Source organism: Myotis yumanensis, unplaced genomic scaffold (genome assembly GCF_028538775.1).
Source record: "Myotis yumanensis isolate MYYU_CA2020_CCGP unplaced genomic scaffold, mMyoYum1.0.hap1 SCAF_23, whole genome shotgun sequence".
Classification (NCBI taxonomy): domain Eukaryota; kingdom Metazoa; phylum Chordata; class Mammalia; order Chiroptera; family Vespertilionidae; genus Myotis; species Myotis yumanensis.
Genome location: NW_027223774.1, coordinates 1,624,929 through 1,637,257, shown reverse-complemented (window position 1 = coordinate 1,637,257; position 12,329 = coordinate 1,624,929).

The window sequence follows — 12,329 nt, the reverse complement described above, 5'->3', positions numbered from 1 at the left end:
TCTGATCGCTTGAAGGCCTGGAGAGCAAACACTGAGGTTTCCCTCCAGAAGAAGAAATTCTAGCTCTGGCCGGTGTGGCTCAGCTGGCTGAGCATCATCCCATGCACCGAAAGGCCATCGGTCTGATTCCCGGGGCTGGACATGGACCCAGGTTGTGGGTTAGACCCCTGGTTAGGATGCATGCGGGAGGCAACCGATCGATGTTTCTCTCTCATCAATGTCTGTCTGTCTGTCTCTCTCTCTCTCCCCCTCCCTACTTCCTTCCCCATCCCTCTCTCTCTAAAACACATTTTTTAAAGAAAGAAGAAGAAATTCTGCCTCAAGACTGCAACATCCACTCCTGCCTGAGTTTCCAGCTGGCTGGCGGGCCGGTCCCACAGATCTAAGACTTGCCAGACCCACAATCATGGGAGCCAATTCCTTAAAATGAGTTCCTTAAAAAAACAAAACCTAAACAGATATAGATAGGTAGATAGATAGATGTAGATACTATATCTATATAAATCTACACACACACTAAACTTGTATTCGTTTGCTTGGGTTGCCTGATAAAGTTTAAGCCACAGGCGGGGTGACTTACACAACAGAAATGAATTTTCTCCCAGCTCTAGAAGTCTGAGATCGAGGGGTTGGCAGGGGTTGCTTCTCCTGAGGCCTCTCCTTGCCTTGCAGATGGCCGAGTTCGCCCTGTGTCCTCACATGGTCATCCCCCTGTGTGTGTCTGTGTCCAAATTTTCTCTTACAAGGACACCAGTCATGTTGGACGAGGGCCTGCCCGTAGGAACTTATTTTACCTTAACTGCCCCTTTCAAGGCTCTGTCTCCAAATACTGTTGCATTCTAAGGACCCCAACATATGAATCTTGGAGGGACGCAGCTCTGTCCACATGCTATGGGTTCTGCGTCTCCCCGAGAACTCTGACCCGGCCTGGAACGTACGCCATTTCTGCATTAGTGAGCCAGGTGGGCAGCCTCCCTCCGTGAGAAAGGGGAGGATTTGAAAGTGTAATGGGTTCCACTCAGCTGGGCAGAAACCCCCTTAGGAACAGGAAACAGCCTTGGTCTATCTCGGTGAATGGAAAATGTTTTTCTAGCATTTCACTCTTCAGAGAAAAACAACAGAACGCCCAGCCTCCACACAGCTCCGTCTCTGGGCCTCATTAATTCCCTAGAAAGAACCGGTGGAAATGGAATTACTGGGTCAATGGGGATGCAAGGGCCCCGTGACTTGCTGGTATTCCTGAATGTTATTCCAAGTCAGGCGGCTCAGCCATAATCCCTGCTTCTTTGCGGCTGAGTTTCTAGTCAGTCATTTTCACTGCATACACAGGCCCAAACATTTTTACCTGAAATTGAGGCTATCTATATTTTTTCTGTTTATCATCCAATTTTTATTTTTTACTCATGAGGATGTCCCCGTGACATAAAATATTTCTTGAGAATTTTTATTGCATTTGCAAAAGGAGAGAAATTCGTAATTTTATCCTAATTATAACTGTGCTAAGTTCTTGTTTGATAGAACATTCTTGTATTTTACAGTTTCATTTAGGAGTATTTGTTCTCACAAACATGCTGTGATAGTCCCCTTCTGTCTACATCTTTGTGCATTTGGGCTGCATTAATTAATAGTCAATCCATTGCAGCATTGTTTACAATAGCCAAGATGCGGAAGCAACCTAATGCCCGTTGATAGACGAACGAATAAAGATGTGGTACCTATATACATCGGAATACTACTGAGCCACAAAAAATAATGAAATCTTACCATTTGCAACAACATAGATGGACTTAAGAGTGTACGTACTTTGCTAAATGAAATAAGTCAGATAGACCAAGACAAATACCATATGATTTCACTTATGTGTAGAATCTAGAAAACAAAATAAACAAACAAGCAAAAGAGAAACAAACTCCTAGATACAGAGAACAAACTGATGGCCATCCGATGGGAGTAGGTTGGGGGAACTGGGTGAAAAAGGTGAAAGGGATTAAGAAGAACAAATTGGTAATTATAGATTACCGGTCACAGGGCTGTAAAGTACAGCACAGGGAACCTTATATAATAAAAGGGTAATATGCAAATTGTCCCCTCGACTGGGAGTTCGACCAGGGGGCAGGGTCAGTCCGCCAGCCACCCGGGGCCCCTCCACCTGGGCGGCCCTACCCCCAATCTGCCCCCACACCCCGATGGGGGTGGGGCTGGCCCGCGGCCCCTCCCCCCGGCCGGCCCCACTCCCAATAGGCCCCCCATTCCTATCAGGGTTGGGGCTGGGTGGCCAACCTCCTGTGTCCCCCTCCCCCGGCCCACCTGGCCGATTGGCTCCAATTGGGGCAGGCAGCTAGACCCCACCCGTGCATGAATTCGTGTACCAGGCCTCTAGTATAGTCAATAATATTGGAATAACTACCTATGGAGCCAGGTTGAGAGATCAGACTTATCAGGGGAATCACTTCTTAAGATATATAAGCGTCTAATCACTATGTTGTACGCCTGAAACTAATATAACATTGTATGTCAACGGTAGTTAAAAAAATAAATGGCGCCCTGGCTGGCATGGCTCAGTGGTTAGAGCATGGGCCAGTGCACTGGAGGGTCTGGGTTCCGTTCCCATCAAGGGCACGTAATGCCCACAGACAGATGAATGAATAAAGAAGATGTGGTGCCTATATACATCGGAATACTCCTGAGCCACAAAAAATAATGAAATCTTACCATTTGCAACAACATAGATGGACTTAAGAGTGTACGTACTACGTTAAATGAAATAAGTCAGATAGACCAAGACAAATACCATATGATTTCACTTATGTGTAGAATCTAGAAAACAAAATAAACAAACAAGCAAAAGAGAAACAAACTCCTAGATACAGAGAACAAACTGGGTTTCAGGCTCAATTCCCGGCCTGGTCAGGGCACATTTGGGAGACAATCGATTGATGTGTCTCTCTCACATTGATGTTTCTCTCCACGCCCCACCCCCCACAACACCCCTTTCCACTCTTAAAAATCAATGGGAAATATGACCTTGGTGAGGCTCAACAAGAATAAATGTAAAAAAAAAAAAATCAATTCATTGAATGGGATTCGCAGAAAGACTAACGCAGACACAGGCAGGAAGGTGGTCGGCAGAGGATGGAGGGCGAGGCCAACATTTTTTTTTTTTTTAAGCAGAAAACCTGCTCTGCTCACTTTTTAAAAAAATATTTTTTATTGATTTCAGAGAGGAAGAGAGCGGGATAGAGAAAGAAAAACATCCATGATGAGAGAGAATCATGGATCGGCTGCCTCCTGCACGCCCCCTACCGGGGATCGAGCCCGCAACCCGGGCATGTGCGCTTGGCCGGGAATCGAACCCGGGACCCTTCAGTCCGCAGGCCGACGCTCTACCCACTGAGCCACACCGGCCGGGGCGAGGCCAACCTTTTAAATGGGGATAGAAAAGCGCAGTCAGACCGAAGCCAGTTTACACAGCCCACACCCGAGACACACTGTGCCGGGGTCGCCACAGGACCGCCGTCTGGGTCCATGCCGGACCCGCGTCCCCCGGGGGTTCCCTGACGTCATATTGAACTGAAGACTCCCCATCATCTGGTGACGGGGCCACCACAGCTGGAAGGTCCTGGCGCATCGCAGGACCACGCTGTGCCCCCCCCCCACCCCAGCCCACGGATGGCAACACCACAGGCCACATGCCTGGCGGCCTCGCCTGCCCGGGGAGCTGGCACGGACTCCTCCCCTTTCCTAACCGGGAGCACAACCTGCCGCCCCCCCGCCTGCGGTGCCTTTTCTCATCGCGATCGCAAGACGCCTGTCAGTCAAAACCGTTAGGAAAATCGGAAGAAAAAGCGAGTTTCTTACTTACAGACCCGTGAGTGCAGGAGGCACGCCAGGCACACGGCGAGGTTGCCGGGGAGACAGAGGGAGCACGCGCGCGACGCAGGACGCACGGGACACGACGCACGCGCACCACGCACACGCACGACACACGAGACACGACGCACGCGCACCACGCCACGCACCACGCACGACGCATGAGACACGACGCACGCGCATCACGCACGACGCATGAGACACGACGCACGCACACCACGCACACGCACGACACACGAGACACCACGCACGCGCACCACGCACGCGCACCACGCCACGCACCACGCACGACGCATGAGACACAACGCACGCGCACCACGCACGACGCATGAGACACGACACACGCACACCACGCCACGCACGACGCATGCGCACCACGCACGTGCACCACGCCACGCACGACGCATGAGACACAACGCACGCACACCACGCAACCCACGACGCAACCACGCCACGCACGACGCATGATGCATGAGACACGACGCACGCACAACACGCCCCACGCATGCGCACCACCCCTGTTTTCTATTTCTATTGAACACCAACCCATTTGTAGCCACCAGAACCCCCCTTGCGCTGTCTGCTCACCGCAAAGCAAACAAACAAACAAAAAAAAGTGATGATTGCAACAGTCGTGCCTGTGGAACATCGCACGGGAGCACATGGCACCAGGCACCATCCCTAACAGCGAAGATGGACGCATCTGACTCCGTGCATAGTGGACACAGAGGGAAAAAATATAGATGTGCCACCCAAAATAAATAAATAAATGAACAAATGCACCATCATGAAAAAATTCTGTGATTGATGCACAGAGAGTGCAAACAGGTCCCAACAGACCGAGGCTGTAGAATGAAGGGTTGGCCGAAAGTTGGGAAGAAGCTCATGAATCGAAGAGAAAATGCAAAAAATATATATATATATATGCAAAAGCCATCGCACGTGTAAGCCGACACACTTGTATGAAAAGAAAAAGGAGCCGGGCCGGTGTGGCTCAGTGGTTGAGCATCGACCTATGAACCAGGAGGTCTCGGGTTCGATTCCGGTCAAGGGCACATCCCCAGTAGGGAGTGTGCAGGAGGCGGCTGATCGATGTTTCTCTCTCATCGATGTTTCTAACTCTCTCTCCCTCTCCCTTCCTCTCTGTAAAAAAATCAATAAAATATTTTTTTTATAAAAAAAGGAAATCTAGCTTTAAAAAAAGAAAGAAAGAAACGAGCCCTGGCCGGTATGGCTCAGTGGATAGAGCCTCAGCCTGCAGACTGGAGGATCCCGGGTTCGATTCCGGCCAAGGGCATGTACCTCGTTTGCAGGGACCATCCGGGAGGCAACCAGTCGATGTGTCTCTCTTACTTAGGTGTTTCAGTCTCTCCCTCTCCCTTCCACTCTCCCTAAAAATCAATGGAAAACATATACTCGAGTGAGGATTTAAAAAGAAGAAGAAAGAAAGAAAACAAACGAAAAAAGAGATGTCGTTTTCCACCACGCAGACAGAAAAGGATGAAAAAGAATGAATATGTGGTTGTTAGGGTCGCCGAAGGGGGAACGCCCGAGGCCAGAGCGGTGAGGGATGATGCATTTATTAGGTCATCTGGAGCCCAGATGGGCTGAGCCCCCAAATGGCGCCAGTCCCCAAAGACGGGGAGTCGGCGGTTTTAAGGGGCTCGAGGCGGCCTTTTCTGCACAGAGAAATCTCTGTGCAGGTCCGGATCCTGGGAAGGTCCGGAGGGGAGAGATAATGGTCTCAGCTGGTGGAATGTGGTCTCAGCGAAACGGAATGTCCTGTCCGTTGTGAAGTGGCCTGAAGGTCGGTTCCCAAGGGGAGGGGTATCAGATCAATGATCTGATCAGACCTGACAGTGGTGTGGGTCAGGTCAGGGTCAGGGTGGGGGACCGGGTGCATTTGCAGGCTGGTGGGGAAAGTGTGGGTGGGGGTGACAATTGTGATTCCTATTCTATTTTAAATATATTTTATTGATTTTTTACAGAGAGGAAGGGAGAGAGATACAGAGTTAGAAACATCGATGAGAGAGAAACACTGATCAGCTGCCTCCTGCACACTCCCCACTGGAGATGTGCCTGCAACCCAGGTACATGCCCTTGACCGGAATCGAACCTGGGACCATTCAGTCCGCAGGCCGACGCTCTATCCACTGAGCCAAACCGGTTACGGTTGTGATTCCTATTTTAGTATTAAGTTTAGAGCCACGTTTCGTCTGGGAACTTTTTTTATTTTTATTTTTTTTAATATATCTCTATTGGTTTCAGAGAGGGAAGGAGAGGGAGAGAGAGATAGAAACATCAATGATGAGAGAGAATCATGGATCGGCTGCCTCCTGCAAGCCCTCCTACTGGGGATGGAGCCCACAACTCGGGCATATGCCCTTGGCTGGAATCGAACCCGGGACCCTTCAGTCCGCAGGCCGACACTCTATCCACTGAGCCAAACTGGCCAGGGCTATGATGTTTAACTTTGCACATTTTATTTTTTTAAATATATTTTATTCATTTTTCACAGAGAGGAAGGGAGAGGGATAGAGAGCTAGAAACATCAATGAGAGAGGAACATCGATCAGCTGCCTCCAGCACACTCCCCACTGGGGATGTGCCCGCAACCAAGGTACATGCCCTCGACCGGAATCGAACCTGGGACTCTTCCGTCCACAGGCCGACGCTCTAGCCACTGAGCCACACCAGCCAGGGTGAACTTTTCTTTTTTTAAAATCGAAGCTGGAAGACAACATGCCAACAGGTTCGTTCTGGCAGGACGCGCCCAGGTGGGGTCCTGCGGGGGAACAGATGGGAAGCGAGCGACAGAGGAGGCGGTGGGACCATGTGTCCGTGTCCAGAACAGCTGAAGGGAGCTGTGCGTTCCCTGTCGTCCGTGGTTCTCCAGGGGGGGGACTCCTTGCCTCTCCCAGCTGAGGGGATGGGGCGCCATGTGCTCAGCGGCGTTTGACTGTCACCGCTGGGGGAAGCGGGCGCCGAGGCATCTGGCAGGTGGGGGGGGGGGGGGACACGGCTTGCCATCCTACATCCACAAATGTCCAACCCCTGGGCTGCACGCCTGAAACTGACATGACGGAGAATGTCAACTGCAATTGGGGAAAAAAAAAAAAAAAAAGAATTGCCAACAAGAAAAATCATACACTTCCTGGGACAGCCTCTTCCCCCTCCCTCCTCCTCCCTCTCCCCCCAGAAAAATAGTAACGGGCCCAACATGTCAACTTCTGCTCCTGGATCTATGTCCCAGTAAGGGGGACACCCCTTTATTCCCACAAGGACTCAAATACCAAAATGACGTAACCCGGCCAGTGTTGCTCAGTGGTTAACGCGTGGACCTGTCAACCAGGAGGTCACAGTTCGATTCCCGGTCAAGGCACATGCCCCGGTTGCGGGCTCGATAATAGGGGGTGTGCAGGAGGCAGCCGATCTATGATTCTCACTCATCATTGATGTTTCTCTCTCTCCCTCTCCCTTCCTCTCTGAAATCAATAAAAGAATATTTTTAAAATATATTTTTTTGACTTTTTTACAGAGAGGAAGGGAGAGGGATAGAGAGTTAGAAACATTGATGAGAGAGAAACATCGATCAGCTGCCTCCTGCACACCCCCCACTGGGGATGTGCCCGCAACCCAGGTCCATGCCCTTGACCGGAATCGAACCTGGGACCCTTCAGTCCGCAGGCCGACGCTCTATCCACTGAGCCAAACCAGTTAGGGCAATAAAAAAAAATTTTTTTTAAAGAAAGGACAGCTGAGTGTATCCTTACAGATAGACCCTATGCGAGCACGCAGCCCTGGCAGAACGCCCCCCCCCCCCCCATCCTCCCATCCCTCCCAACCCCTCTCAGCTTTATTCTGCAGGCCTTAGAGCAGGGGTCCTCAAACTACAGCCCGCGGGCCACATGCAAATACAAATATTGTATTTGTTCCTGTTTTGTTTTTTTACTTCAAAATAAGATATGTGCAGTGTGCATAGGAATTTGTTCATAGTTTTTTTTTTTAAACTATAGTCCGGCCCTCCAACGGTCTGAGGGACAGTGAACTGGGCCCCTGTTTAAACAGTTTGAGGACCCCTGATTTAGATCAGCGGTTCTCAACCTGTGGGTCACGACCCCTTTGGGGGTCAAACGACCCTTTCACCGGGGTCGCCTACGACCGTCGGAAAACACATCTAGAATTCCATATTGCTTTTGTGATTAATCACGATGCTTTCATGATGTGCAATGTGTACCAATGAAAAGACACCCTGAGTATCAGATATTTACATGACGATTCATAACAGTAGCAACATGACAGTGATGAAGTAGCAACAAGAATAATTTTATGGCCCTGGCCGGTGTGGCTCAGTGGATAGAGCCTCAGCCTGCGGACTGAAGGGTCCCAGGTTCGATTCCCGCCAAGGGCATGGACCTTGGCTGCGGGCACATCCCCAGTGGGGGGTGTGCAGGAGGCAGCTGATCGCTGTTTCTCTCTCATCGATGTTTCTAACTCTCTCTCCCTCTCCCTTCCTCTCTGTAAACAATCAATAAAATATATTTTTTAAAAAGAATAATTTTATGGTTGGGTCACAACATGAGGAGCTGTATTGAAGGGTCGCGGCATGAGGAAGGTTGAGAACCACGGCCTTAGAGCTTCTTTCCCCTGTAAGTTGACAGCGTCCTGGGGGTTTCTCCAATTCCTATCACAACCTCATGAGCAAGGAGCCGGGGATGAGGACCCTTGAGGCTGCAAACCAACGTGGACACACACGGTTCATTCCCACCGAGAGGAGTCTAATCCCACCCCCACCCCCATCTGCAGGCAGGGGCGGGGGCGGGAGGGGCTCAATCATGCATTCTTTCCACAAGCTGGTATCAGGCACCCACGAGACTCACCTGGCATTTTGCACAAACAGACACACGCACACACTGACACCAGGGCCTGGAAAATTCCAGCCTCTGCAGCGGAGCCATCCCCAGCCCCCTCTCCCTTCTTGCTCAAGCTGCAGTTTCTATGGCAACGGCCTTGAGAGCAGGTAATTGCTCTGGAAGGAAGCGGGTTGCCTGGGGGTGGGGGAGCCTCAGCCCCCCTCCCCACCCATCCCCCCTGCGTGCCCCTCAGAACGCGGGGAACTTTGCAAAAAAGTCACCCAAGGGGCCGTGAGGGCCTCCTGGCACCGGTGACATTCGCATGATGGTTTCTTCCACATGCTCCTGGGTTTGTTCTTTTATTCCACAAAATGTGGATCCGCCAGTGGCAGCCGGTGATGCAGGAAAAAAAAGAAAAATGAGGGGGGGAAAACAGGACAGGCGGGCTCTTTGCTCTCAGAGTTGAGATGGGAGCGAGATGTGTTCCTTGGAAGGAGATGTTTTGAGATTCGTCGGGCACATGTTTATGGGAGGATCAGTGCCCGACGGGGGTCGTGCTGGGTGGGCACAGGGGACACATCAGAAAGGAAGGAAGGAAGGAAGCCGAGCCAGCGTGGCTCAGTGGGTAGAGCCCCGGCCTGTGGCCCGAAGGGTCCCCCTGGTGTGATTGGGGTCAAGGGCATGTGCCTCGGTTGCAGGCTGGATCCCCAGTCCTTGTGGGGGCACCTGGGGGAGGCCACCAATCGATGTTTCTGTCTCCCCCCCCGCCTTCCTCTCTCTCTGAAAATTAACGGGAAAATGTCCTTTTGTGAGGAAAACAAAAACCAAACAAAAAAATGGGTAAAACCACTGGCAACCCAATGAGAATCACAGAAATGAGCATTTTTCTTTCTTTCTCTTTATTGATTTGAGTGAGGGAAGGGGGAGGGAGAGAGAGAGAGAGAGAGAGAATCTCATCTATTTGCCGTCCTATTCATTGATGCGTTCACTGGTGATTCTTAGTTATGCGCCCTGACTAGGGCTTGAACCCGCAACCTGGGCGAATCAGGATGATGCTCCAACCCACTGAGCAACCCGGCCAGGGCTGGAAATGACATATTTCCTATGTCCATTGCATTTACAAGAAATGAACGTTTTTTAAATTAAATCTTTATTGTTCAGATTATTACATTGGTTCCTCTTTTTCCGCCCCCCCCCCACAACTCCCCTCCACCCAGCTCCCACCCCACCCTCCGCCCTCACTCCCCACCCACTGTCCTCATCCATAGGTGCACGATTTTTGTCCAGTCTCTTCCCACATCTCCCACACCCCTTTTCCCCCCAAGAATAGTCAGTCTATTCCCTTTCTATGTCCCTGATTCTATTATAATCAACAGTTCATTCTGTTCCTCAGATTATTATGTATTCCCTTGATTTTTAGATTCATTTGTTGATAGATGTGTATTTGTTGTTCATAATTTCTATCTTTACCTTTTTCTTCTTCTTAAAGGATACCTTTCAGCATTTCGTATAATACTGGTTTGGTGGTGATGAACTCCTTTAGCTTTTCCTTATCTGTGAAGCTCTTTCCCTGGCCTTCAATTCTGAATGATAGCTTTGCTGGATAAAGTAATCTTGGTTGAAGAAGTGAATTTTTTAAAAAGCACATGGAGTGTGTGTGGTGGATGGGGGGGCATACACTACAAAATCCATACGTGGGTATTGAGATAAAATGGATATGTTCCAAAAATAGTAAAAATGTCCCGATCTCTTAGAAGAAGAAGAAGAAGAAGAAGAAGAAGAAGAAGAAGAAGAAGAAGAAGAAGAAGAAGAAGAAGAAGAAGAAGAAGAAGAAGAAGAAGAAGAAGAAGAAGAAGAAGAAGAAGAAGAAGAAGAAGAAGAAGAAGAAGAAGAAGAAGGCCACCAAGCTGGCGAGTCCTTGTTCCCCATCGTCCGGCGAGCAAGGATGGAGCACACAGGCGAGCCTCTGTGCGGGCCATGGCTGCCTCTCCCCCCTGTCAACCAGGAGGTTATTCTCGGCTGCGACCTTCCCAGCAAGTCCTGTTTGTCCCTGGGCTTCAGAACTGGGGCCGAGGCCGCCCCCTTTGACCCAGCAAATTCACCTCCGGGCCCGGGCCCCCTCCTCAAACATTCACAGAGGGACAGGGGTCAAGGCGGCCGTGCAGGGAGCGGTCAGTGGCCCGGGAGACCTGAGGGGTTTTGCAAAACAAACATGTTTTTTTGCTCCGTCAAGAAGCTTTGAAGACTCATCTGAACCAGGTCACATTCCTGGCCCAGGCGCCCAGCACACCATCCGGGCGCCCCAGGGGCCCGGCCCTGCGTCCAGGCCCGGGTCCCTGCTGCCCCTGATAGACATTCCGCCGGGGCCCCCAGGACTCCGTGGAGATGAAAATCAGAGGACGTGTCTGCTCTGGCCGCGCATCTGCTGCTGGAATCACCGGGAGAATATGCACCCCGGGCTGTTTTTGAAGGCAACTGGACAGTCTCCAGGAGTGCTGACGGCTGCCTAGCTGCCTACGTGCGCCGGGGAAGAAGCCTTCACGGGGGGGAGCTGAGGGCAGGGGGGCCAGGGGACACGTTTAAGAATGTTTTCTGGGCCCCGGCCGGTGTGGCTCAGCAGAGCAAACTCACCCACACAAACATACCGGAAAAGAATCATTTCTTTTTCTTTCTTTTTTTTAAAAAAAATAAGCCTAAGTATTATGACTTTTTAAAAAATATATATTTTATGGAATTTTTACCGAGAGGAAGGGAGAGGGAGAGTTAGAAACATCCATCAGCCGCCTCCCGCACACCTCCTACTGGGGATGTGCCCACAACCAAGGTACATGCCCTTGACCAGAACCGAACCCGGGACCCTTCAGACCGAGGCAGACGCTCTATCCACTGAGCCACACTGGTCAGGGCAACTTTTTTTTTTTTTTAATATATTTTTTATTGATTTCAGAGAGGAAGGGAGAAGGAGAGACAGAAACATCAGTGATGAGAGAGAATCATGGATCGGCTGCCTCCTGCACGCCCCACACGGGGGGGATCGAGCCTGCAACCTGGGCGTGTGCTCTGAGCAGGAATCGAACCCGGACCCTTCAGTCTTCAGGACCACTGTTCAGTGGCCCCCAACCTTTTTCTGGCCACACCCCACCTAAGCATCTCTAACATCCTGATGCCCCCGCCCCATGACATATAACTCGTATTATTCACAAAGTGAGTTCTAAACGGCCATGAACTTGGTCTAAACAAGCCTCCAGAGAACATGGCACCCGTGAAAGAGAAAAATAAAAGGAGAGGACAGCGGAAGGACTGAGGGAGAAATTAGTAAGAACTTGTTTAAAAAAATATGAGGTGGCCCTGACTGTTATGGCTCAGTGGATAGAGCATCAGCCTGTGGACTGAGGGGTCCCAGGTTCGGTTCTGGTCAAGGGCATGTGCCTTGGTTGCGGGCACATCCCCGGTGGTGGGTGTGCAGGAGGCAGCTGATCGATGTTTCTAACTCTCTATCCCTCTCCCTTCCTCTCTGTAAAAAAAAAAAAAAAAAAAATCAATAAAATATATATTTTTTTAAAAATATGAAGTGATAGGAACAAATAGCAAATAAAGTTTCAAGAC